The 5627-nt window shown below is 46.0% G+C and overlaps 1 long non-coding RNA gene across 1 annotated transcript; it reads left to right on the top strand.

The window, feature by feature from the left end:
* Nucleotides 1-216: 216 nt before the first annotated feature.
* On the top strand, nt 217-4382 carry LOC135377168 (uncharacterized). The gene is made up of 3 exons (XR_010418077.1): nt 217-380; nt 437-517; nt 3894-4382. It is a non-coding gene; the product is annotated as an uncharacterized LOC135377168 (long non-coding RNA).
* Nucleotides 4383-5627: the final 1245 nt, after the last annotated feature.

The raw sequence follows: 5627 nt of genomic DNA, 5'->3' as shown, positions 1-5627 counted from the left end.
GTCACAGTTCAGTCCGTAATTTTATTTATTTTTGTTAAATTTCCTGAAAAAGCAATGAGCGCGATCGAAATAAATTTTCCCGAAATTGCAGCTCTACTGCTCCACAGCATACCGTAAAAGCATCTTCCCTGGCCACATTCTTTGCTTCTCTCCACTGACCCACTAAACCGGAAGCCACTCACTGCGAACCTAATTTTCTTGTTCTTCGCCAGGTATCTTGGAGATGCAACCGGAACACCCGCGCGGACTTTCTTCATTGATTATTCAAACGCGCCCGGAGACAGATGCCTGTGTGGTGCCGAATAAACAAGTAATTGAAGCGTTCGCCAGAATTCTGTGAGGATTCATCCTTTTTCTTCTACGCGCCGACTCGTTATCTGGTACGATACCCTTTCTTTTTGTGTGACCAGTATAAAAAGGCGTCTACAAAACGTAGGAGGCGTCTGGGAATAACGTTTACCCGGAAGTGAAACGACCAATACTGCCCGAGATCTTAGCGGCGATGATGGCTCTGGCTGTAAGTACGCGTACATTCAGTTTCGTCTTCGAGTGTGATAAATGTGAGAAATAGTGATTAGAGGATTAATGCGGTAGATAGCGTGCTTGTGTGGGAAGATTACGGAGGAAGGCGCTTTGTAGCCTCAATGATGTAGATGACGATGATAGCACGTTTTTCATTTTCTTTTTATTATTACTATTTTTTTTTTTTTGCTGTTGTTAAAGAGGTTGTGACACATTGATACTGGTGGTTCTTTACATCGTTAATGCTAAGTCATTTGCATAAGCGAAAGCGTGAGAATACAAGTCTTCTCGCTCTCGCTTCTCGCTCGGGCGTTCCCATACTTACGAGCCACGCAGCGAAAGCGTGAGAATGCATGTCTTCTCGCTCGGGTGTTCCCAAATTTACGAGCCACGAAGCGAAAGCGTGAGAATACATGTCTTCTCGCTCTCGCTTCTCGCTCGGGTGTTCCCAAACTTACGAGGAACGCAGCGATAGCGTAGAATCGGCTGATATCTGCGACCCTCTTGATATTTTCACTCTCGATTCCAAGATGGCGGATTTAGTACACAAAAGAAAACGAAAATACACGTTCATGCTGGCACAGGGAAATGTATTAGAACCAGTAATTGTGATAATTTTGACATACCTTTGAGAACCTTGACATACTGCAGTATATCAAGCACAAAAATCAGGGTTATTTTCGCATGCGTCGGGTTAATTGAAACAAACAATTGCGTATAAATGTGTACATAAATTCACTCCAGAATCCGCTACAGGACCCAGTATATCGCACCAAATAATCACAGAACCGGCCGATGCTCTGTGACAAAAATTATTGGCACCGAAATTTGGAAGAACCCGTGAAAAATGCAAGCGAAGCCGTAGTGAAAACGCGTGTGCTGGGCAGATTTTTAAGGGCCGCTGCAAAATGCACAAAGGGTATTCAAGGCTGGCATTGAAAAACGCAGATATCACTGCACAAATTTGAGCGCTTGATAGATGCACTACATAAAGCCAATTCTTCCTTCACAATTACACCGGCGTCTGCGTCGACACGAATACTCGCTTCGCTAATCCTGGGTGAGCCCACACACACACACATAACTGTGCACGCGACGAGATGAGAGACGAAGATGTAAAATATACGGAGGTGTAATAACTCTTTTGAGTTACTCCCCTGAGAACTCCCCTGTCCCCCACTCCTTCCTGCTGTCCTCTCTCCATATGTTCACATCTGTACGCCGCTCATAGCCACAGTTGCTTCGCGGCGCTAACACAGCATAAAAAATAGAAAGTAAAGATAAGTAGACTGATGTTCCCGTCTTTGGCCTCTGTTGTACTGGTGAAGCCGCACGCATATACACTCTTAAGAAAAAAAAAGGAGTAAAACGGGGAGTAATTGCAGCTTCTACTCCCTTAGTCTGCAATTACTCCCCATTTTAGTCCCCTAACGCAACATTTAGTCCCGACATTTACTCCCCAGGACTGCAAATTGTCACTAAACTTCGCGAATAGTCTCCTGAATGCAACAGTCTACGTAAATATGTGCCCTTGGTCAGTTTGAACGACATAAGGCCGTATGACTCAGACAACGTAGCAATTTTCCAGCCACACAGAGTAAGAAACAGTTAGCGCATCTTTCTTCGCAAATTGTGCCCTGGTATGGCGCAAGATTTTATATCACTCGATATATCACGGTTGACGGTTTCCTTCAAAGTATTTTCACGCATGCGCACCAATTATGTACCTGGGACTCTTACAACAGCGCGTGAAATGCGGTCTTCACTCTGTGACATTCATTTACTCCCGTGCATTTACTCCCGAAAGGGACTATTTTTTGTGGCAATGCAATTACTCCCCAAAAGGAGTAAAAACACTTCTTAGAGTGTAGATGGCAAAATGTTTGCGCTCTTTCTTTGTAGTCGTTGTGTTGAGCCGGTGTTTCTAGTAAAGGATTTTGCATGATGACGTCGTCACCCGGCTTTTTGAATGTGTTTTCACTTTCTAAAAAACGATCAAAAACTCCAGTGTGAGAGGACAACAAAAAGGACGGAACCGAGATGACAGAAGCACTGAATGCCAACCAAAGACGTTTATTAGTGTGTTCGCGCGCCCTTATAAACACAACATACCCTCACCCCTCCTTCTCCTCTGGAGCATTCCGGCAAACCCGGTCGGGGCTTTGGTCACCAGAAACCTCATCCCCTTATCGAAAAAAAAAACAGAAAAGAAGAACACGAGGCGTCGAAGTACGGAACGACGACATCCTCTCAACAGCGCAATACACGTCCGTCTCCGAGACGAGAGAGCTGCTTCTGTGGTGGTGGTTGTACCTTGTCTACGAAGCAGGGCACAAGGTGGTTCTCAAATGGGTTCCAGACCGTTGCGGCGCAGACAGAAAGAACGCCCTTTGTTTGAAATGTTTTCCAGGAACGAATACGAGGACTGCCGCGCCATGCTGCATAGCTTCGCGAACAGCGCGGGCCGCCACCCTGTGCTGCGCCTTATGTACTCTTCATGCACTCTTCGTTAGCTGGAGACAGATATAACAAACATAAAGAATGACTAGAAGACACACGATCGGATGACGCACATGAGCATAATGTTATTGTACATTTGCATGTACAATAACATGCATAATAAAATACATTTGCATGTACAGTTTTTATGCCTCGAATCAACAGAACATAATGGATGCTGCGAACAAGAAGCATTCTATATTCCAAGCAGACAATTTTTTGGTAGCGAATGGGAGCACTTTTAGCGTTTGACGTCACAGCCAATGGGGGGCTCTGCGCGGTGCTGACCACCGAGGCACCCTGGTGGTGGTTGTGGCGATGTATCTGCATGACCTAGCATGGCCACGCCTATGCTTCGTCCACACCATGGCACCGGACGCCTCCAACGACGGAAATGCCGGACAACTTGTCACGTACTTGTGGCTCGAGCCTCCCGCCACGGCACCGATTTTATAAATTGAATTGCGCTGTCACAAAACATTCTTCGGCAGAAATATTTTACGTGAATGATTTCTACATACTGCTTGGCAAATTAATAACGGTTTTCAGCCAATCAAATCCCCTTTGCATGCTCTTTTAAATGAGGTAGCTTTACAAGGACCTTACGTGGCCACACCACGTGACCATGTCACGATGACATAAGGTGTCACGTGGTGGGAACCCTACAGATCCACTGAAGGACCTTTGTACGGAGGTTGGTCCTATGAAGCTATGTCCTAAGTAGCTGCTAAACAAGTATCCGGGCTGTATTGAGCAAATGAACCTGACAAGTTCCAGCAGGTTCCATTGAGTCGAGTCGGCACAACCCCATACTAAACACAGAGTGGTGCACGGGGGCTTTATTACTTCACACTGTGTTTTCGCATTTACAGGTCCTCCTGTTACCCCTGCTCGCCGCGTCCACGTACGCCGGACTCCTTGCACGGCCCGTCTACGATGTCCTTCCCGTCGCTCACGGCCACGGTACGACGTTCCTCACACACCCCGCCGGGAGCTCGGCTGGCCACGGAATCGTCTACGTGGGCTCTCCGGAGCATCAACCTTTAGCCAGCTTTTCTCTCACGAAACAGCCGGTTTACGAACAGCGTTTCATCACGCGGTCCGTACTGCACGCCGCGCCAGTTCCTATCACGACAGTGTCAGAGAATGTGAGGACGAAGGTGAATAAGTACGGTGACGTGAGACTGAACGGTGTATTTGGACCTTACGGAGGCGGTGGCCTGCATTATGGGGTCACCTACATCGGCGGGGAGAAAGCTAAGAATACGCTGCACTGATGTATCTAGTGTGTAGCATGATTATTTGATAGAATATTATTTTGGGGGGTAGCGGTATGAATATAAGGTAGAATGGATGAAAGGCCTCGTCGCCATTGTTCTGTGTTTCAGTGTGATACGGATGAGATTTTCGTATGTTTATTAACCTACATAGTGTTTTTTAATGATTCGATACACATATTTGTATTAAAAACACTATTATAGCTGCATAAATTTTATTTTCGTAACAGGGTATATATTGCCCGGAGACTCGGGTGTATAGGACAGTTACATATGCAGTTAATGGGCGACTAATTAGATAAACACGATGGAGATTGATGTTGTGAGGCTGGAACACAGGGCAAGGACAAACACACAAAGCCTCAAGTGCCTAAGAATAATGAATGAAGAAAGAAGGAAGTCACTGAAAAGGTTAGCCAGCTGCAGGACTCGAACCCACATCTTCTGGATGGCCGCTCCAGTACCTTGGAAGTGAATGGAGGGTTTGAGTCAGTTTAGCTCAATTGGTAGAGCCCTGGACCGGCAATGCAGAAGATGTGGGTTCGACTGCAGCAGCTGGCTAACCTTTTCAGTGACTTCCTTCTTTCTTCATTCATAAATAACAAAGACGGTTAAGAGCATCAACTATTAATTAGATACAGCTCATTAATCGTCCTATTAATTAAATATTTTATGAGAAATACGACATTGCAGAATTGCAGCCAGCCATAAATTCAAATCCATCGTCTTTATTGAACGCCCTGAGAAATGAACGTACCTTGAGATATAATTTCGGAATTCTGCTATGCAAATGAGCCTTAACCAGAACTACGCACTTGTCCTGCGCAGAATCGCAACGTCCTTGGCCTTTATGGAGGTGGTGGTTAGCGTGCCTCGATATTCAGAAAACAAAAATGTATGTAGAAAATGTACACGTTTTTGAAAACAAATGTACGACTATTGCCAAATGCTACGCATGCGCGCAGAGATAATTTGCTCTTATTTCGCCGTAAACAGCGAATAGACCCGGATGTTCGACCCAGCAAGGCGCCGCAAGGGGTCTCCACCCTGCACGCGGTGCCAGAGCCGTATATTAAATGGGAGTCTGGCCATTAATGGGTCATGCCTATACCTGAAGCTCCACCCACTTTTTCAGCTTTCCGACCAATGAAGTCTTGAAATATGGGGTGCTATCAATCAGCCTATCCTCACTATTTGCCCCCTTATCCAACACTGGCAGCGCCATTTTGGGTGGCAAGTGGACTGGATGGGATTGAAATGGATCCTCTCGCAATCTGCAAAAGTAGTGGATTGTTAGCGCAAATTTGATGAGCGCCACCTAGGGAGCGT

The sequence above is a fragment of the Ornithodoros turicata genome, chromosome 1 (genome assembly GCF_037126465.1).
Source record: "Ornithodoros turicata isolate Travis chromosome 1, ASM3712646v1, whole genome shotgun sequence".
In the NCBI taxonomy this organism is placed as follows: domain Eukaryota; kingdom Metazoa; phylum Arthropoda; class Arachnida; order Ixodida; family Argasidae; genus Ornithodoros; species Ornithodoros turicata.
This window is presented reverse-complemented; position numbering and strand designations above follow the sequence as displayed.